Genomic DNA, 23,407 nt, shown 5'->3' with positions numbered 1-23,407 from the left:
TTCAGATCGTTCTGCACAGTGATGAATTGCATTTTGTGTATGATAGTGCAGTTGACTCTCTTTAGGCATAAATAATAACACAGCTTATTTGACAGGAGGGTGCACCTGGGCGGTTCCACAGGCGTCATTACTGTGGAAACTAAGCGGGTGATTTTACATCGTCCTAACGTATGTGTTAATGGTGTGATAAAAAGAAGGCCCCTGAATTGTTTTGATGGTGGTACCTACTCAGCTTTTCCTTATTCAGGACGACATAAAGGTGTAACAGGCTTTCAGGAATGCAGTATAGATTTTATATTATGCTTTTTATTAACTGTGACATCTAATGGATCTTGGCACTTTAAATGAGAAGGAGAACTCTCTCCCTTCTTGAAATGTGAATTAACAAAATGCCTATTCTTGCTGAGAAGATGATAAACAGACCATCGTTCCCACCCCTTCCCACAAATGAGCAAGAAATAGAACAAGGAAACAGCACTTGACTTTGAGGGACTCTGAATCAGGGAGCAGAGGAAAGCAAAGGGGAACTGCAGACAGGCAAAAATCAACTCCCATATAGTAGGAAAATTGCTTCTCCCACATCCCTGCTCCTCCCCCCAGCCACGGGGGTCACTGGCTGCTATGAACTGGGAAAGTGGCCCCAGAAAAAGAGCCCATTTCTATACCATACCCATTGCCTGTACAAAGAGACAGAGCCCCAAGATTCTACTCCAAAAGCAACAAGGCAGATGTTCCCAGGGGTCTGTATTGCGTATGCCAGCAATGCACCCACCTGGACACTGTTGGCTGCAAGCCTACTGTGAATTGCTGCTGAAGGCCCCCTGCAGTGGAGTCTGCTCCATAGTCAACTCTCTACCTGCCTCCGTATGCACACCGTAGCTCAGGGCTTTGAAACCAACAGGATAGACCCCTCTGGGAGTCAGTTTGGGTCAGTCCTCCCTTCCGGTTGGTGCTAAGGACTGCTGACTGAGACTGCTGTGTACTAGAAAGCAGATGCCTTTAGTGGAGGCTACAACAACAACCAACATACTATGGGGTTGGGGAGGGAGGCTCTGATAGCAACAAGGCAGACCTCCTTGGAGGTCTGTTCAGAGTGTAAAACCACTCCTCCTGGACACTGTTACCTACAAGTCTATAGTGGATGGCTACAGAAGACCCCTGATGTGGAGCCTACTCCCATAGTCAGCATTCTACCTGCCTCTCTGGGTATGCCATAGCTCAGGCCTCTGAAACCAACAGGACAAACTTCTCTGGGGGTCAGTTTGTGTTAGACTGCCCCCTTTTTTGGTTGGCCCTGAGGACAGATGTCTAAAGCTGCTGCATGCTGGGAAGCAGGCATCTTGAGTGGAGACTGCATTCACAGCCAACAGCCTAACAGGGTAGGGTACTGATAGCAACAAGGCAGACCTCTGTGGGCTCTGATCAGAGCGTGGTACCCCTCCCTCACCTGGTAACTGTTGCATGCCAGAGTGTTGCAAACTGCTACAGAAGGCCACTGTAGTGGAGTCTGCTCCCATAGTCAGCACTGTACCTGCTTCCCTATGCACCTCATAGCTAAGGCCTCTGAAACCAACAGGGCAGACCTCCCTGGGGATCATCTTGGGTATGTCTGCTTCCCCTTCCAGTTGGCACTGAAGACTGCTGGCTAAGGCTGCTATTTGCTAGGAAGCGGGCATTTTGAATGGAGGCTATACCCACAGCTGACATACTACAGGGTAGGCTCTGATGGCAACAAGGCAGACCTCCCTGGGGTCCATTTGGAGCTTGATAATCCCTCTCCCACCCAGTAACTGTCCATTGCTGGACTGATACAAACTCCTACAGAAGGTCCCCTACAATGGAGCCAGGAAGTGGGTCACCTAAGAGGAGACTGTCCTCCCCCAGCCACCACAGGGTCACTGAGGCTCTGAAACAAACAAGACACATCTCTTGGAAATTCTTCTGGGGATTACCAGCTCATCCTCCTCCTGAAACAGAGTAAGTTGGCCTGTGCTTCCCCTGAAAGCCAGCTCAGATAGAAGCAGCCCCTACAGAGCAGGGAAGGAAGCCTTGGACAAAAAGCAAAGGACAGCACACAGCCCCTAAGTGGGCTCACTGTGTGGGTTCTCTGACTGAAAACATGCCAGAGTGGCAGTGCCGGCTAATGAATGGATTGATCACAGCATATTTTCTAGTGTGTTTCAGAGAGACTGAAAGTTAAAAACCGAGATCTAGAACTTTTTAATCCTAATTAAACCAGGGAGGGAAAAGGACCTATCACAGAGAGGGAGAGGAAATGGTAAGCAAAGGCTAAAGGCTCTGCCCACCTAAAAGTTTTCTGTAGAAAGTAGTAGTATGGGCAAAATACTGGGGAGAACTGAGAAAGTTAACATCCTTGAAAATTCAGATACCTCAACAAAAAAATCACGAGACACACAAAGAACAGAAAAACAATGACCCATCCAAATGAACATGACAAAGAGAATGAAAGTACATCTACGAATGACCAAATAATTAAAAAAAAAAAAAAAATGGAAGACTGTAATTCAACAATGATAAACATAAAGATCTATGGAAAACTTTATGAATAACAGTATAACATTCTCTGATATAGTGCCATAAAATGAGCACCCCATGTTGGAAGGCACTCAAAAGATGTTTGGGAAAGAGCTACCTCCTCAAAGTAGATTCAACCTTAATGATGTGGGTGGAGTCAAGCTTTCAGGATCTTCATTTGCTGATGTGGCATGACTCAAAATGAGAAGAAACAGCTGTAAACATCCATTAATGATTGGAACCTGGAATGTATGAAGTATGAATCTAGGAAAATTGGAAACCATCAAAAAATGAAATGGAATGCATAAAGATCGATATTCTGGGTATTAGTGAACTGAGATGGACTGGTATTGGCCATTTTGAATCAGACAATCATATGGTCTACTACGCCGGGAATGACAACTTGAAGAGGAATGGCATTACATTGATCGTCAAAAAGAATATTTTAAGATCTATCCTGAATTGTGACGCTGTCAGTGATAGGATAATATCCATATGCCTACATAATATGATTATTATTCAAATTTACGCACTAACCACTAAGGCCAAAGATGAAAAAATGGAAGATTTTTACCAGCTTCTGCAGTCTGAAGTTGATCGAACATGCAATCAGGATGCATTGATAATTACTGGTGATTGGAATGTGAAAGCTGGAAACAAAGGAGAAGGATCAGTAGTTGGAAAATATGGCCTAGGTGATAGACATAATGCCAGAGATCGCGTGATAGAATTTTGCAAGACCAACTACTTCTTCATTGCAAATACCTTTTTTCACCACATAGTGACTATACACATGAATCTTGCCAGATGGAATACACACAAATCAAATCAACTACATCTGTGGAAAGAGACAATAGAAAAGTTCAATATCAGTCATAACAAGGCCAGGGGCTGACCAGGCAACAGACCATCAACTGCTCATATGCAAGGTCAAGTTGAAACTGAAGAAAATCAGAGCAAGGCCATGAGAGCCAAAGTATGACCTTGAGTATATTCTGCTTGAATTTAGAGACCATGTCAAGAAGAAATTTGATGGGTTGAACACTAATGCCTGAAGACCAGACCAGTTATGGAATGATATCAAGGACATCATACGTGAAGAAAACAGGAGTTCATTAAAAAGACAGGAAAGAAAGAAAAGACCAAAATGGGTGTCAGAAGAGACTCTGGAACTTGCTCTTGAATGTTGAGTAACTAGGAAGAAATGATGAAGTAAAAGAACTGAACAAAAGATTTCAAAGCGCGGCTCGAAAAGACAGTGTAAAGTATTATAATGACACATGCAGAGAGCTGGAGTTAGAAAACCAAAAGGGAAGAACACACTCTGCATTTCTTAAGCTGAAAGAGCTGAAGAAAAGATTCAAACCTCGAGTTGCAATAGTGAAGGGTTCTATGGGGAAAATATTAAACAATGCAGGAACCATCAAAAGAAGATGGAAGGAATACACAGAGTCATTGTACCAAAATGAATTGGTCAATATTCAGCCATTTCTGGAGGTACCATATGAGCAGGAACCAATAGCACTGAAGGAAGAAGTCCAAGCTGCATTGAAGGCATTGGTGAAAAACAAGGCTCCAGGAATTGGCAGAATATCAGTTGAGATATTTCAACAGACAGATGCAGCGCTGGAAGCGCTTATTTGTCTATGCCAAGAAATTTGGAAGACAGATACCTGGCCAACCGAATGGAAGAGATCCATATTTGTGCCTATTCCCAACAAAGGCGATCCAGCCGTATGTGGAAATTATAGAACAATATCATTAATATCACGCGCAAGTAAAATTTTCCTGAAGATCATTCAAAAGCGGCTGCAGCAGAGTATTGACAGGGAACTGCCAGAAATTCAGGCTGGATTCAGAAGAGGACATGGAACCAGGATATCATCGGGATGTCAGACAGATCTTGGCTGAAAGCAGAGAATACCAGAAAGATGTTTCCATGTGTTTTATTGATTATGAAAAGGCATTCGACTATGTGGATCATAACAAATTATGGATAACATTGTGAAGAATGGGAGTTCCAGAACACTTAATTGTGGTCATGAGGGACCAAGGCATTTGTTCAGACAGAACAAGGGGATACTCTGTAGTTTAAAGTCAGGAAAGGTGTGCATCAGGGTTATATCCTTTCACCATACCTATTCAGTATTTATGCTGAACAAAGATCCAAGAAGCTGGACTACAGGAGGAAGAACAGGTCATCAGGATTGGTGAAGACTCATTAGCAACCTACCATATGCAGATGACACAACCTTGGTTGCTGAAAGTGAAGAGGACTTGAAATACTTACTGATGAAGATCAAAGAGTAAAGATTAAAGAGGTATGAATTACACCTCAACATAAAGAAAACAAAAATCCTCACAACTGGACCAATAAGCAACATCATGATAAATGGAGAAAAGATTGAAGTTGTCAAGGATTTCATTTTACTTGGATCTACAGTCAACACCCATGGAAGCATCAGTCAAGAAGTCAAAGGACGCATTGCATGGCAAATCTGCAAAAGACCTCTTTAAAGTGTTGAAAAGCAAAGATGTCACCTTGGAAACTAAGGTGCACGTGACCCAAGCCATGGTATTTTCAGTAGCATCGTATGCATGGGAAAGCTGGACAATCAATAAGGAAGACAGGAGAAGAACTGACACCTTTGAATTGTGGTGTTGGTGAAGAATTTTGAATATACCATGGACTGCCAAAAGAACGAACAAATCTGTCTTGGAAGAAGTACAACCAGAATGCTCCTTAGAAGCAAGGATGGCTACATTTTACATACTTTGGACATGTTATTGGGAGAGATCAGTCCCTGGAGAAGGACATCATGCTTGATAAAGTACAGGGTTAACAAAAAAGAGGAAGACCCTCAACGAGATGGATTGACATAGAAGCTGCAACAACAGGCTGAAGCGTAACAATGATCATGGGCGTGGCACAGGACCATACAGTGTTTCGTTCTGTTGTACATAGGCTGCTATGAGTCAAAACTGAGTTGTCAGCACATAACAACAATAACAACAAGGAAAAACATAGACAAAGAGCTGAAAGAAATAAGGAAAACAATGCAAGAACAAAATGAGGATCTAAAAAAAAAAAGATATTGCAACAAAGGAACAATAACTGAAATAAGAAGCACAATATAAGGACTTAACAATGAGGCAGAAGAGTTAGCAAATTAGAAGATAAGATGGTTGAAATTACAGAGGCTGAAGAGTAACAATAGAGGCTCAAGAAGGCTGAGCATAGTTTAATGGAATTATGGGACAACAGGAGACTTAATATACATATCATGGGAATTCCAGAAGGCGATGAGAGAAAGGAAGGGATAGAAAGAATATTTGAGGAAATAATGACAGAATATTTCCCCAGTCTAATGAAGGACATGAATCTAGAAATCCAAGAAGCTCAAAGAACCCCAAGGAGGATAAACCCAAAGAGACCTACACCAAGACATCATAGTTAGGCTTGCAAAAATTAAAGATCCAATGTGAGAATCCTGAAAGCAGTGAGAAACAAACAGTCACATACAGCTGACCCGCAGTAAGATTAAGTGCTGATTTCTCCTCAGAAACATTGGAGGCCAGAAGGCAACGTAAGTTCTGTAGATGAAAGGAAAAATGACACTAGAAAATAATTCAAAGCTATACGTAAAAAAGAAAGATCCCTAATAAAGGGAAATGAATGGACATGTGTAAGGGCTAGTGATGAAATATCTGTATTTGATAATTCTAATTGTGTTGTCCTTTATGTTTCTTAATAACAAATATACAAAAAGCAAGGATAAAATTATGTTACAGGGCACAGGAAATATAAAGAGGAAATTAGTAATAACAAAAGGAGGAGAGGAATGGCATAGATACAGAACTTCTTGTATGTTACTGAAGTTAAGTTGATACCAGCTTACCCTAGAATGTTATAAATGTTTTAAATACACGCTGTTAAATTTAAAAGTCATGGAAACCACTAAGAAAATATCTAAAAAACATGGTCAAGTTGTGGGTAGATTGGAATGCTTGTACACTGTTGGTGGGAATGTAAAATGGTACGACCACTTTGGAAAATGGTATGGTGCTTCCTCAAAAAGCTAGAAATAGAAATACCTTATGATCCTGCAGTCCCACTACCAGGTATATACCCTAAAGAAATAACAGCCATGACATGAATAGACATATCTGCACTCATGTTCATTGCAGCATTACTCACAGTAGCAAAAAGATGGAAACGACTTAATGCCTATTAACAGATGAATACATTACCAAACTGTAGTACGTACACACCATAGAATACTGTGCAATGATACAGAATAATGATGAATCTGCAAAACATCTCAATGTGGATGCATTTGGAGGACATTATGCTGAGTGAAATAATTCAGTCACAATAGGACAAATATTGTATGAGACCACAACTATAAATTAATGACAAAAGGTTTACACATAGGGAAAAAAAATTCTTTGATGGTTACCAGGGATGGGAGGGAGGGGGAGGGAAAATTACTAATTAGATAGACGACATGAGTTATTATTGGTGAAGGAAAATCAGAAGGGAAGTCAGCACAACATGACCAAGGCAAGAGAGAACACTGAGAGGAATGCAAGAATAAAGGGTAACTACAGTAACTATTACAGCTTAGACAATCCTGCAGCAATAATATTAACAAATAATAATTTACAAGTGGACAAATAGGTAGATATGCCAAAAGGTGTGGGAGTATATAAGGGAACACACCCACCAGTAAATATAGGTTTAGTGGTGAGTATTTCTACATTCATGGCTGTAGGTGTGACTCATATAGAGCACACAAGGGGTATAGTCAAGGAAACAACTTAGACATAACCAAACACCTCACAGGATGAAGTTCCTAGGCTAGAAGTCAAAGGGCCGTAGACTCGGGGGACATATATGTTAGTTGGCACAATACAGTACATAAAGACAGTGTTCTGCATCCTTCTTTGGTGAGTAGCATCTGGAGTCTTAAAAGCTTTCAAGCAGGCATCTAAGATATAACTATTGGTCTCTTCTCAAACGGAGCAAAGGAGAATGAAGAAAACCAAAGACTCAAGGGAGCAATTAGACCAAAGGACTAATGGACCACATGAACCACACCCTATATGACCCTGAGACCAGAAGAACTAGATGGTATCTAGCTACCACTACCAACTGCTCTGACTGGGATCACAACAGAGGGTCCTGGACAGAGTGGGAGAAAATTGTAGAACAAAATCAAATTCACAAAAAAAGACCACGCTTACTGATCTGATAGAGACTGGAGGAGCCCCCAAGACTATGGCCGTAAGAATCCCTTTTGACCTGGAACTGAAGCCATTCCTGAAGACCACCCCCCAGCCAAACAATAGGCAAGCACATAAGGTAAACAGTAACACCGGCGAGAAACTTACTCCTTAGAACAATCAGTTACATGAGATCAAAAGGCCATTATCTGCCCAAAAGCAAAGATGAGAAGGCAGGAAGGGATAGAAAATCAGGATGAAAGAAAATGGGGAAACCAGAGTGGACATGAGGAGAGTGCTGACACATTGTGTGGAATGAAAGCTCATGAAACACTTTATCAGCTATCGAACAGGAAACTAATTTGTTCTGTAAACTTTCACCTAAAGCTTAAAAAAAAAAAAAAAAAAGATGCAAAAGGAAAGGAGAAACCAAAATGCCTCACTATAATAAACCAACAAAACACAAAGGCAAGCAGTAGTAAAGGACAAAGGCAAAGACACACAAACAACAAATAACAAAATGGCAGAAGTAAGTCACTTTATCGGTAATTACACTGAATATAAGTGGACTAAATGCTCCAGTCGAGAGTGACAGAATGAATAAAAAAAAAAAACATGATCCAACCATATGCTCTTTACAAGAGACACACCTTAGACCAAAGACACAAATAGGTTGAAAGTGAAAAGATAGAAAAATATATTCCATGCACATAATAACGAAAAGAGCTGGGGTGGCAATATTTATATCAAAGTAGAATTTAAGATAAAATATGTTAGAAGAGATAAAGATGGACATTATATAGTGATAAAAGAGTCCATTAATCAAGAAGATTTAACAATCATAAATATAAATGCACCCAACCAACTTCGGAGTACCTAAATATATAAAGCAAGTTCTGATAGAAATGAAGGGAGAAATAGATAGCATTACAGTAATAGTTGTCGGAGACTTCAGTATACCACTTTCAATATTGCACAGAACATCTAGAAGGAAGATCAACAAGGAAACAGAGAACCTGAATGATGCTATAAACCAACTAAACAGACATGCGTAGGACGCCCCATCCAGCCACAGCACAATATACTCCAGTGCGCATGGATCATTCTCCAGGATAGACCACGTGTTAGGTCACAAAGCAATTCTTGATAAATTTGAAAAGACTGAAATTACAGAAAGTATTTTCTCTGACCACAGTGTAATGAAGCTAAAAATCAATAACAGAAAAAAAAACTGGAAAATAGACAAACATGGGGACATTAAAGAATACAGTATTAAACTGCCATTGGATCAAGGAAGAAATAAAAGAGAAATCACAAATTTCCTAGAGCCAGATGAAAATGAAAGCAGAACATAACAAAATTTATGGGATACAGCAAAGGCAGTACTCACAGGAAAACGTACAGCAGTAAATGCCTACATGAAAAAAGATCTCAATTCAACAGCCTAACTCAACAACTCCAAGAACAAGAGAGAGAAGAGCAAACTAAGCCTAAATCTACTAAACCTGTACCAAACCTGTTGCTGTCGAGTCAATTCCAACCCATAGCGATCCTACGGGACAAAGTAGTACTGCTCCATAGGGTTTCCAAGGAGTGCCTGTGGATTTGAAATGCCAACCTTTTGGTTAGCAGCCGACCTCTTAACCACTGTGCCACCAGGGCTCCAAATCTACCAGAAGGAAGGAAATACCAAAGATCAGAGCATAAATCAATAAAATTGAAAACAGAAAAACAGTAGAGAGAATCAATAAAACCAGAAGTGGGTTCTTCGAAAAGATCAATACAATTGACAAACCTTTAGCTAGACTGGCAAAGATAAAAAGAAAAGATGCAAATAACCAAAATAAGAAACAAAAGAGGGGGCATTACAACTGACCCAACAGAAATAAAGAGAATTATGACAGAATATTATGAACAATTGTATGGCAACAAACTGAGTAACTGAGATGAAATGGACAAATTCTTTGAAGCATGCAACCTACCCAAACTGACTCAAGAGGAGATAGAAAGTCTCAACAGACCCATAACAAGTGAGGAGATCAAATCAGTAATCAAAAACCTCTCAGCAACAAAAAAAACATTTACAGAAGAATTAACACCAATATTGTTTAAACTCTTCCAAAAGATAGAGAAGAAAGGAATACTCCCTAGTTCATTCTGTGAAGCAAACATAACCCTGATACCCAAACCAGACAAAAACACCACAAGAAAAGAAAATTACATGCCAATATCTCTTATGAATATAAATGCAAAAATCTTCAACAAAATACTAGCAAACAGAATCCAACAGGATATTAAAGATTCATACACCATGACAAAGTGGGCTTTATTCCAGGAATGCAGGAAAGGTTCAACATTAGAAAATCAATCAACGTAATACACCATATCAATAGAACACAAGAAGAGAACCACATGATCATCTCTATGGATGCAGAAGAATCATTTGATAAACATTCAACACCCTTTCTTACTGAAAACTCTAAAAAAGGTTGGAGTAGAAGGGAAATTTGTATGATTCAGGTCATATATCAAAAGCCAACAGTCAATATTATGCTTAATGGAGAAAGATTGAGAGCTTTCCCTTGAAATCTGGAACAACAAGGGTGCTAACTCTTAACACTTCTATTCAGTATTGTATTAGAAGTCCTAGCCAGAGCAATTTGAAAAGAAAAAGAAATAAAAAGTGCCTCAGTCATCTGCTGCTGCTATAACAGAAATACCACAAGTGGATGATTTTAACAAACACACGTTTATTCTCTCACGGTTTAGTAGGCTAGAAATCCAAATTTAGGGTGCCAGCTCCAAGGGTCACTGTGAGTCGAAATTGACTCCACAGCACTGGGTGGGTAAAGCTCCAAGGGAAGGCTTTCTCTCCCTGTTGACTCTGAAGGAAGGTCCTTGTCTTCAATCTCCCTGTAGCCTAGGAGCATCTCTATGCAGCAACCTTGGGTCCAAAGGATGTACTGTGTTCCCAGCACTGCTTTCTTGGTTGTATGAGGTCCCCCCGCCTCCCTCTTCTCACTTCTCTTTCTTCTTATCTCATAAGATAAAAGGTGATGCAGGCCATACCCCTGGGAAACTCACTTTACACTGGATCAGGGATGTGACCTGAGTAAGGGTGTTACATTCTACCCTAATCCTCCTTAACGTAACCCAGTCTTGCCTCATTAACCACAGGCAGAGATTAGGGTTAACAATGAATAGGAAAAACCGTATCAGATGACACAATGTGGACAATCACACAAAATTGGGAATCATAGTCTAGCCAAGTTGACAGATATTTTTGGGGGACACTGTTCAATCTATGACAAAAGGTATCCAGATTGGAAAAGAAGAACTAAAGTTCTCTTTATTCTCTGACGTATGATCAATTTTAGAGTGCAGAAGTTGGTAAAAATCTTCAATTTCTTCATCTTTGGCATTAGTGGTTAGTGCATAAATTTGAACAATAGTCTTATTAACTTGTCTTCCTTGTAGGCATATGGGTATTATCCTATCACTGACAGTGTTATATTTCAGCGTAGATCTTAAAGTGTTCTTTTTTACAGTGAATGGAAAACCATTTCTCTTCTAATTTGTCATTCTTGGCATAGTAGATGATATAATTGATTAAAAATGGCCAATACCAGCACATTTCCGCTTAATAATGCCTAGGATATTGATGTTTATGCATTCTATTTCTTTTTTTGCCAATTTCTAATTTTCCTAGATTCATACTTCATATATTCCAGGTTCTGATTATTAATGGATGTTTGTGGCTATTTCTTCTCATTTTGAGTTGGGCCACATCAGCAAATGAAGGTCCTGGAAGTTTGACTCCATCCAGGTCGACTCTACTTTGAGAAGGCAGCTCTTCCCCAGTAGTATTTTGAGCGCCTTCCAACCTGAGGGGCTCATCTTCTAGCACTTTATCAGAAAATGTTCCGCTGCTATTCATAAGATTTTCACTAGCTAATTTTTTTCATAAGCAGACCATCAGGTTCTTCTTCCTATTCTAAGTCTGGAAGCTCAGCTGAAACCTGTCTACCATAGATGACCCTGCTGGTATTTGAATACTGGTGGCATAGTTTCCAGCATCACAGCAAAACTCAAGCCACCACAGTACGAAAAACAGATACATGGGGGAGAAAATAATCTGAGAAGCTGGACTATATGAAGAAGAATGTGACATCAAGATTGGAGGAAGACTCGTTAACAACCTGTGTTATGCAGAGGACACAACCTTGCTTGCTGAAAGTGAAGAGGACTTGAAGCACTTACTGATGAAGATCAAAGACCACAGCCATCAGTAGAATTACACCTCAACATAAAGAAAACAAAAATTCTCACAACTGAACCAATAGGGAACATCATGATAAATGGAGAAAAGACTGAAGTTGTCAAGGATTTCATTTTGCTTGGATCTATAATCAGCGCCCTTGGTATTAGTAGTCAAGAAACCAGATGATACATTGTATTAGGAAAATCTGCTGCTCTTTAAAGTATTAAAAAGCAAAGATGTCACTTTAAGGACTAAGGTACGCCTGCCCCAAGCCATAGTGTTTTCAATCACCTCTTATGCATGGGAAAGCTGGACAATGAATAATGAGACCAAAGAAGAATTGATGCCTTTGAATTATGGTGTTAGCGAAGAATATTGAGTATATCATGGACTGCCAAATCTGTCTTGGAAGACGTACAGCTAGAATGCTTCTTAGAAGGGAGGATAGTGAGATTTTGTCTCTTGTACTTTGAACATGTTATCAGGAGTCCCTGGAGAAGGACAGCATGCTTAGTGAAGTAGATCATCAGTGAAAAAAAGGAAGACCCTCAAGGAAATGGATTGACATAGTGGCTGCAACAATGGGCTCAAGTATAACAACTGTTGTGAGGATGGTGCAGGATCAGGCAGTGTTCTGTTCTATTGTACATAGGGTTGCTATGAGTTGGAACTGACTCGACGGCACCTGACAGAAAAAACAACATTTGCAGATGGTATGATCCTGCATATAGAACATCCCAAAGGGTCTGCAAGAAAACTTAGAGAGCTAATAGAGGAATTTAGCAAAGTTGCAGGTACAAGGTCAGTAAACAAAAATCAGTCTGGTTTTTCTACACTAGCAATAAGAACCCTGAAAGGGAAATTAAGGAAACAACTGCATTTACATAGCATCTGAGAGAATAATATACCTACGAACAAATCTTAACTAGAGATGTGAAGGACTTACACAATGAAAAGTGTAAAACACTGCTGAAAAAGACTAAAACCAAACCAAACCCACTGCCGTCAAGTCGATTCTGACACATAACGACCCTATAGGACAGAGTAGAACTGCCCCATAGAGTTTCCAAGGAGTGCCTGGTGGATTCAAACTGCCAACCTTTTGTTTAGCAGCTGTAGCACTTAACCACTGCGCCACCACGATTTCCGATTAAAGAAGATTTAAATAAATGGAAGCTGTTTCATATTCATGTATTAGAAGACTTAGTATTGTTAAAATGTCAGTAGTACCCAGACTGATCTGTAGACTCAGTGCGATCCCGATCCAAATTGCAACCACCTTCTGTACAGAGTTAGAAAACCAGTCCTCAACATTATATGGAATGCCAGGAGGCCCTGAATAGCTAAAGCACTGTTGAATGAGAAGAACAAAGTAGGAGGACTCACGCTTCCTGATTTAAAATATATTATACAACTACAGTAATCAAAGCAGCCTTGTACTGGGATAACAATCAACACATAGACCAGTGAAATAGAATTGAGAGTCCAGAAATAAACCCACACATCTGTGGTCAACTAATTTCTGACAAAGGTACTAAGTCCATCTGATGTGGAAAGAAGAATGTGTTCAATAAATGGTATTAGGAAAATTGGATTTCCACATGCAGAAAAATGAAACAAGATCCATGCCTCAAACCATACACAAAAGCAAATTCAAAATGAATTAAGAACCTAAATGTGCAAACTAAAACCATAAAATTCTTAGAAGAAAATGCAGGTGCAGCGCTGTCGGGCCTAGCTTTAAATGGATTATAAAATAACAACAAAAGCAGGAACAACAAAAGACAAAATAAATAAATAGGGCCTCATAAAAATTAAAAATTTTGTTCACCAAAAGACTTTACCAAAATTAAGATAATTTGAATTCAGTCTTTGAACAGGAATTTATTGAGCAACTGCTATGTGTCATGTATTTCATTAAGCATAGGAGGAAATATGAAGCTTAGTTTGGTGAGTTCAAATGAAATATAAACCTCTTAAGAGAAGTTTACTCTTTAACAACCAACTCTTGTGCTCCATGAATGGGTCAGTCACTCTGCTAAATGTAATCAGTAATTACCTTCTCCGAGATTGGATAGAAATGCTACTTGTTTCCACATATTAAATTTAATCTTAAACTATAACCCAGAGAGAAATGTTAGATGCTCATTCCAGTTGCTTCCAGTGGGAAGTCACCGAAGAGAATCTTCATTTGAGATCTTTCCATAAAGCAGAATTCTTTTCTAAACAAGAACCTGTAGTAGGATTCCTTTATACACAAGAAGTGTACGTCATAATCAGGCATAATAAAAATGAATTATACCATATAGTCCTTGCTTGTGTAAAGCAATATATGATCTCTCTAAAGTATGAAAATTAATAAATGATATGTCCCTTTATAAAACCCTTTATATATACGTAAATATGTTTATATATAAATGTATGTATTAATATATTTTTTAATGAGTGCATATTTATATGAAAACCTGTTGCCTTTGAGTGGATTCCAACTCACAGAGACCCTGTAGGACAGAGTAGAACTGCCCTTAGGGTTTCCAAGGAGCAGCTGGTAGATTTGAATTGCCAACCTTTTGGTTAGTAGTCGAGCTTTTAAACCACTGCACCACCAGGGCTCCATATTTATATAATATTTATTTATACTGGAACAGTATGGGTGCTTATAAAAGTAGTCAGACCGTAACCCTGTGTCAGTCAAAATTTTAAGTCACGAGCTAGAGTAAGCAACTCTGGAAATTTGTTAAAAGGATATGGGCTACCTGCAGAGTTGCTATGCCAGTGAGACCCAGGCTTGCAACCTTGCAGTCAGGAGACACACCTCAAACCAGAGGGGAACAGACCTTGCTCCTGCCTCCGCTGGAAAACACTAGATGCTGCAGCCTGTTCCTCTGCCCCTATTGCACCAGGAACTCAGTCTTTCAGCAACCATGACCGTCCCAAGTGGTACCTGCCTCTTATCTCTAGCATCTGAGTCCAGTGAGGGCACGTCTGATTGGTGGATCCCAAGTCATGTGTTCACTCCTGAGATGCAAGGGAGACTGGCTTTTTTGATTTTATGGTGGGAACCTGGCTCTGCAGCCAAAAGATGGCAAATTCTCATTACTATAATCATGCCAAAAAGTTGGAAGGTAGAGAAGATGAAAATGTCACCATATCCCATCATTCCTAGTGTAAGACTATTTTAAATAAAGTTTTCTTAGTCTTTTTCTAATTTATATGTTTTTGTGTACATGCAATCATAGTTTATATACTTTTCGACCTGTATTTTATTTTCACTATCGTATGTTCTTTTTGTATTGCTATATGCTTCCCATATATACCAATTTAATAATTGTGTGATGATTCAAATGAATGTACTTTGCCATTCTTGTAATGTTAGAAATCACTGATGAATTTTTATTATTATGAAAAATAGATGATGAATATGTTTATATCTAAAATTTTGATGTCTGGATGCCAGGTAAGAGGGAAGGTTAAGAACTTAGAAATCTGATTAACCCTTCATATTCTAATAGATCAGTATACTTAATTTACACCATCCACTGATGGATTTAAACATAGACATACTCCTCACTCCTTTTGGTGTGGAATTTTATAAATTCAGAAAGGAGTGAGTTAAGTTTGGGGCTATTTAAAAATTTTTAAACATTTTATGTAGGCAAGCTGTCTTTGTTAAGTAAATATTTACTAAACAACCCATTAAAAAGATTTTTTTTAATTGCGCTTTAAGTTAAAGTTTACAGTTCAAGTTAGTTTCTCATACAAAAATTTATACACACGTTGTTACATGACCCTAGTTGCTTTCCCTGTAATGTGACAGCACAGTCCTTTCCACCTCGGATTTCCCATGTCCATTCAATCAGCTTCCATCCCTTTCTACCTTCTCGTCTTGCCTCTGGATGGGAACTGCCCATTTAGTCTCATGTATCTACATGAACTAACACTCTTCATGAGCTAACACTCTTCACAAGTATCATTTTATATCTTATATAGTTCAGTCTAGTCTTTGTCTGAAGAGTTAGCTTTGGGAATGGTTTTACTTTTGGGCTAACAGAGAGTCCAGGGGCCATGTCTTCTGGGGTTCTTCTTGTCTCAGACCATTAAGTCTGATCTTTTTACTAGATTTTGAGTTCCGTACCCCACTTTTCTCTTGCTCCTCCAGGAATAAACAACTCTACTTTTAATTTTAATATTAGGAAAACAAATATAGGAACTAATAATAAATATCCTGTGTCTAGGCTAAAAATTTGATGTCCATCATAATAAGCTTATGGCTGTCATATGACTGCTAAACACACTACGATTTTTTAAAGCAAAAAATTGTTTTTATCAGGATCACATATCTTGGGATGATTTTCTCCTTGATTTGTGGATATTCTCAGTCAGCTACAGTATTTACATGTGAATTATTTTAGAACTAAATGACATTATCATAATATGAAGTTACCATAGTTTATTAACCAGACCCCTCTGTAAATCTTTCAATATACCGTTTTTAGTATTAAGAAGACTCATCCTCTCCTGTAAGATTCTGGTATCATCGCTTGCTCATTTGCCATGTTTATTACATACCTAGTGCATGTGGGGCACGGTACTAAGTCACTCAGCTACAAACACAAAAAGACGTATGTCTTAGAGTAGAGGGGTTTACATCAAGTAGATACTATCATAGCCTGGAGATGTATGTGTATGGATGCATTTGAAAAATAGCAGTAGACCGTTTCTGGGAATAATGACCCAAAAAATCTCACTTGCGTATGTATGCCATTGGTATTTATGTTAGGGTACATATTTGAGGACTCAGGTTTGGTGACGTCTTAGCTATTGCTCACCATCCGTAACTTTGAAATATGGGATGCTTGAGTAAATATAGTTTCTGCCTTTGTTGTTGTTGCTATTAGCCCTTGAACTCAGTCTGGATTGTAATTCTGCTCCAGGGTGAGGGTGTTATACTCAGGGTCTGATGCCAACAGGTATTAGTGTGACAGATTTGGAGGAGTTAGGGGAAGGTATAGGATTTTTCAGCATTAAGCTTCTCCTTCTATAACCTTCCATATATTATTCTCTCCCCATTGATGATTCCATTTGCACTCCCTTGATACCTGGCAAAGGTCTACTTATAGGTCCAAGCGTTCCCTGGAATTGGGATCAAGAGTTGTAGTTCAAGAGTCAGGAGTATAGAATGTAATTTAAATCATCCAGGTATGACTATTCTCAGAGATTAATTCAGGTGTAATCTTGGCAAGTCTCTGCGGGTAGGTTGGAGGGTATGTTTTTTATGTTCTAAGGATGTATGCAAATCCTCATGTAGAAAAGACCAGGCCCCGGCCCCTCTGAGTAAGACAACTTTTGTTGCAGTCATGCTAAAGTTGCCTAGTGACCACATTAAACGTTCTACCTTGATCAATAGAAAGATAAAGACCACAATGTTGTCAGGCTTTTTGATATTTTTTTCCTTCGAATTGCTCGTCTTTAAATTTTATCCAGTCATATATGATATGTTTTCAGTAAGAAAAGTCAGACATTTTTTCTTTTCTCCCACTTAATCTTGAGATAGGACAAGGTCGATAAAACTACCTCCGTGATTTTTCCCTGGTGCATTCCTTTTTGTGACGACAGTTACGGAGATCTTCTGTTGTCGTTAGCTGCTATTGAGTCAGCCTCTGACTCGTGGTGACCCCATGTGGTCCAAGGGGTTTTCATTGGCTGATTTTTGATAATAGATCAGCAGGCCTTTCTTCCTACTCTGTCTTAGCCTGGACAATCTGCTGAAACCTGTTCAACATCATAGCAACATACAAGCCTCCAATGACAGACGAGTGGTGGCTAGGTTTGAGATACATTGGCTGGAATCAAATCTGAGTTTTCTGTGTAAAAAAAAAAAAAATTTTTTTTTTTTCTCTGTGTAGGAGACAAAAATTCTACCACTGAACCACCACAGCCCTCATTTAAAAAAAGAAGAAAAAAAATTGCCATGGAGTTGGTTCCAAAGTAAGATTTTTCAAAGATTTACCTTATCACTTTTGGTAGGGCCTTGATCAAAAAAAAAAAAAAAATTTTTTTTTTTTCATCACTTCTAAGAAGTGAAGCTGTGATGCTTGTTAGAATCCAACAAAGGACTATTCAGACCTCCTACTATTCAGGAGCAGGCAAGTGACCTTGAGCAAATTGTTCAATTTCTCTGCCTTTGGTTTTCTAATTTGTAAAATAAGACTGGTAATAGCACTTACCTTTGTGGCAAGCATCAAGAAAGATTCCCGTGTACAAAGGCCCAAGCACTATGCCTCGTATATAATAGATGCTCAATAGACATTAATTTCCCCCCTTCATTTTCTTTTCTCTCATCAGAGAGGGTGAGAATTGTGTTGCAACTTATTCTCATACCCTCCAATGACCAGTTTGAATATGTAAAAATATACAGGTTGTTGTTTAGTAAAATAATCATGTTTTTTATAAGGGGAAAGAAAACAAAAATTTTGCTTTGTTTAGCCTTTTATTACACACTTTTCCTGATTATTTCTATTATTTCAAGAACTCTCTCCCTTTCTGTCTCAAACCATTTTTTATGAAAGGTTAACTTCCTAAGTGTGTTCAGCGGTAAAGGCATAACCACCTAATTCTACATTTCGTTGCCCAAAAGGGAGAAGAGAACGTTCAGATTCAGTCACCGTATTACAGGCATTTTCTAGAGCGCTAATCAGATGAAACACAAGTCCAAGGAAGCTCCAGACTGCCAGTTGAAACTACTTGTCATTTGGGTACAAGTAAGAGTCCATTTAAGGCAATTTGGTCCTGTACTTATCTGTGAGAGATATCATTTGAGGAAACACTTGGTAGAAAGAGTTTTGTTTAATTAGTGCTATTTCCACCACTTAAGCTTTTTTAATTTGGTTTTCTTTTCTGGGTGGTTTATAGAGTTTTACAAAAATGGATGGAGTTGGGGGAGAGGACAGATAACAAGATAAAACCAGATCTAGAACCTTTAAAACCACAGAGTTTGCTGTTGAAATCATCAGGATTAAATTATTTTATGTAAAAACCCAAGGCAACATTGACGTGTACATGTGTTTGTGGGTGTGTCTAAGAACTGTTCATGCTTTTTCTTTTCTTAAAACTATTATGGAAAATTTTCAATATATCCAGTAGCAGAAGAATAGCACAAGGACATTCAGGGTTTGCCACCCTTCTATTTATATTTTTAAAAGCAGTTAGGGAATCAAAGTTTGTATGTCATACATAAAATTATAAAATGACTTCCAAAAATTCTTTAAGTATATTGAGAAGCAAGAATTCCTTTTTTAAAATGCAGGAAACGAATATATGAAAAGGAGCATTGCTGTTTTATTAGTAGTGGTGCAGGAAAGTGAGAAGCAGTCATGCCAAACATTGTAAAACCAAGAATTAGTGAACTTCTGATTCCCGAAGTATAGTAAAGCTGCTTCGTTTAGTATTTTATTAGGCAGAAGGCACTTTTAAGTGACACTCCCAGATAGCTACAGTGCACTCACTGTTGATGTTCAGAAGGACCTAGAAACATCAAAGCAAATTCCCAGGGTGCCTTTTGAATTGTTCGAATTGTTGACTTTGGTTTTGTACAATTTTAGGGAATAGTTTATCATTACAGGAAGTCTCCGGGTTATAAACTTTAGCCCTATGGGCAACACATACTTGCCCTTTAATGTTACGTAAATTTGCCTTCACTTTGACACGATCGAACCGACCCCTACTCCCAAAACTTGATCACAGTCACCTTCAGTTGCTGCATGTGTAGCTTTTAAATCATTGGGAAGACTCCGAGCGTTTTCCTGCACTAACCAACCAAACCAGACCCACTGCTGTCGAGTCATTTCGACTCGTAGCGACCCTGTAATTCAGAATAGAACTCCCCATGTGGTCTCAAAGGCTGTAAATCTTTATGGTAGCAGATTGCCACATTTTTTCCCTCAGAGCGGCTGGTGGGTCCCAACTGCCCACCCTTTGGTTAGCAGCCAAGCGCTTTAACCACTGCACCACCAGAGCTCCTTTTCTTGCACTAAAATAAGGCTAAATAAAAGCTGTTTGCACCTGTTCCGACTTACCTACAAATTCAACGTAAAGACATACTCAGGAAAGAATCTCCTTCATAACCCGGGGACTGCCTATGTTTAATGAAAGGATAATTCTCTATTTACCAGCATAACTTTTCTTGTCCGTGTTACTGTGGAGAACTCAGGTGGATATGAAGTCTTAGGTTCTGAATTAGGTCATTTATAGTGAAGAAGACATTTTTCTCCTTCCTGTAATGAACAAAAAAAATGCCTCCCTTGCATGTAAAGATAAGTCATGAAGTAACTGTTGGCGAACCATGGATCTCAGCAGAAAGAAGCGCTTCGGTAGTAATTGAGGTATCTGTCGTTCCTGTGGCCTGACTAGTTTCTGCTCCTTTTTCTGAAATCTTCCCCTAAGGGGGTGGGACAGGGAATTAACACCTTGACACTACTGTATTCCATTTTGGGCCAAATGTTGCTCTGTTGTGGGGCTGGCTTATACATTGTAGGATGTTTCAGAAGCATCTCTGGCTGCTTCCACTCATTTAATGCCAGTAGCATATCCACCCCACTCCCAGTTGTGACAACCAAAAATGTCTCCAGACGTTTCCAAATGTCTCCTGGGGGACAAAATTGCCCCTGTTGAAAACTACTGTCTTAAAGGGTAGGAGCATCTTAGATGTAAATCTGTGTGTGGGTGGGCTCCTCTTCCCTTTGTCCCCTACCGTAGCTAAGGCTCCAATTGTAAGCTCCTTGAGGATACGAGTGAGTTTTTTTTTTTTTTTTTTTAATGTTGGGCTTCCACTTTCTACCTATTACAGGTATTAATATATGAACTTTTGGGGACTGACTAAAACATTGTGATTTAAAAATTTTCTTTTACTTTTTAAATCCAAACCACATAGCACAGGGGGCTTTTTAAATAAAAGGGTAATCTGGACATTTCACTTCTTCCCAAACTTTTTGAATACTTGGTTTATAATTAGGTATGTGTTTTCTGGCATTTCAGTGATACAGTGGGCTATTTTCTTTCTTATAAAAGACATTACTGTATTATACAGTATTTTAACCTTTCCTTAAAGAATCCCATGATACTTAGATGCTTTTGGTCAACAGAAATTCCTTTTGAGTCTGAAAAATTGTTTGCCTGCCGACCTTTGCACTAGCTTCCACCAAAAAAAAAAAGGAACAACAGCACTTAAATTACTAAAAGTCCTAAGGCAGTTTTCCCAGAAAAAATGTTCACTTTGACTTCTTTTGTCCTATGACCCAGTACCAGCTAAGTGGCTGCTTCTTTTCACTTATGAATTGGGTAGAACTTTCGATTGAATCTAGGGCCCACCTAGGTGAGTATCATATTTTAAGGAGGAGGCTTTTTTTTTTTTTTCAATTGTGCTTTAAGTGAAAGTATACAAGCCATGTCAGTTTCTTATACAAAAACTTATATATACCTTGCTATATACTCCCATTTGCTCTCCCTCCAGTGACACAGCACACTCCTTCCCTCCAATCTCTGTTTTTGCATCCATTCAGCCAGCTTCTGACCCCCTCTGCCCTCTCATCTCCGCTCCAGACAGGAGCTACCCACATAGTCTCATGTGTCTACTTGATCCAAGATGCCAACTCATCGCCAATTTCATTTTCTATCCCATAGCCTGGTCTAATCCCTATCTGAAGAGCTGGCTTTGGGAATGGTTCCTGTCTTGGGCTAACAGAAGGTCTGGGGACCGTGACCTCTGGGACCCCCCCAGTCACAGTCAGACCATTAAGCCTAGTCTTTTTACAAGAATTTGGGGTCTGTACCCCACTGCTCTCCTGCTCCCTCAGGGCTTCTTTGTTGTGTTCCCTGTCAGGGCAGTCATCGGTTGTAGCTGGGCACCATCTAGTTCTTCTGGTCTCAGGCTGACATAGTCTCTGGTTTATGTGGCCCTTTCTGTCTCTTGGGCTCATAATTACCTTGTGTCTTTGGTGTTCTTCATTCTCCTTTGTTCCAGGTGGGTTGAGACCAGTTGTTGCATCTTAGACATCTGCTTGCTAGCGTTTAAGACTCCAGACGCCTCTCTCGAAAGTGGGATGCAGAATGTTTTCTTAATGGTTTTTATTATGCCAGTTGACCTAGATGTCCCCTGAAACCATGGTCCCCAAACCCCTGCCCCTGCTATGCTGGCCTTCGAAACATTCAGTTTATTCAGGAAACTTCTTTGCTTTTTGTTTAGTCCAGTTGTGCTGACCGCTCAGTGTGTTGTCCTTCCCTTCACCGAAAATAGTTCTTGTCTACTATCTAATTAGTGAAAACCTCTCTCCTTCCCTCCCTCCCTGCTCTCGTAACCATGAAAGAATATTTTCTTCTCTGTTTAACTATTTCTCGAGCTCTCATAATTGTGGTCTTATACAATATTTGTCCTTTTGCAGCTGACTAATTTCACTCAGAATAATGCCTTCCAGATTCCTCCATGTTATGAAATGTTTCATGGATTCATCGTTGTTCTTTATTGATACATAGTATTCCGTTGTGTGAATATACCATAATTTATTTATCCATTCATCCGTTGATGGGCACCTTGGTTGCTTCCATGTTTTTGCTATTGTAAACAATGCTGCAGTGAACATCAGTGTGCATATATCTGTTTGTGTAAAGGCTCTTATTTCTCTAGGATATATTCCAAGGAGTGAGATTGCTGGATTGTGTGGTAGTTCTATTTCTAGCTTTTTAAGGAAGCACCAAATTGATTTCCAAAGTCGTTGTACCATTTTACATTCCCACCAGCAGTGTATAAGTGTTCCAGTCTCTCAACCTCTCCAACATTTATTATTTTGTGTTTTTTTGTATTAAGCCAGCGGAGTGAGATGGAATCTCATTGTAGTTTTGATTTGCATTTCTCTAATGGCTAATGATCGTGAGCATTTCCTCGTGTATCCATTAGCTACCTGAATGTCTTCTTTAGTGAAGTGCCTGTTCATATGCTTTGCCCATTTTTTAATTGGGCTATTTGTCTTTTTGTCGTTGAGTTTTTGCAGTATCTTGTAGATTTTAGAGATTAGACGCTGATCAGAAATGTCATAGCTAAAAACTTTTAAGAGGAGGCTTTTTTATAATGAAATATGAAAGCAGATGCTCAAAATAGATAATTACTACAAAAGCTCTTTGAACAATTTCAAGACCAGAAATATTATGTTGAACACATGAACTCTACTGATAATGCATAATGTGGCAGTGTTTAATATAGTGGTTAGGAGTGAACCCCATTTTTCTCATCCCTAAAATGGGCATAATAACAGTCCCTACCTTATAGGTTGTTGTTTGTTGCTGTTAAGTTGATTCCGACTTGTGGCAACCCCATATATGCAGAGTAGAACTGTT

At 39.2% G+C, this 23,407-nt stretch overlaps 1 protein-coding gene and 1 pseudogene across 2 annotated transcripts in view; both read left to right on the top strand.

Moving 5' to 3' along the window:
* Window positions 1–23,407, top strand: part of MITF (melanocyte inducing transcription factor) — a 281,453-nt gene that overhangs the window by 194,554 nt on the left and 63,492 nt on the right. The gene's annotated exons all lie outside the window — the stretch shown is intronic.
* The window catches only part of LOC135228499 (small ribosomal subunit protein uS5-like), a 57,631-nt pseudogene that overhangs the window by 15,474 nt on the left and 18,750 nt on the right, over window positions 1–23,407 (top strand).

This window comes from Loxodonta africana, chromosome 22, assembly GCF_030014295.1.
Source record: "Loxodonta africana isolate mLoxAfr1 chromosome 22, mLoxAfr1.hap2, whole genome shotgun sequence".
Lineage (NCBI taxonomy): Eukaryota > Metazoa > Chordata > Mammalia > Proboscidea > Elephantidae > Loxodonta > Loxodonta africana.
Note: the sequence above shows the minus strand (reverse complement) of the source record. Positions and strands in the feature narration are given on the sequence as shown.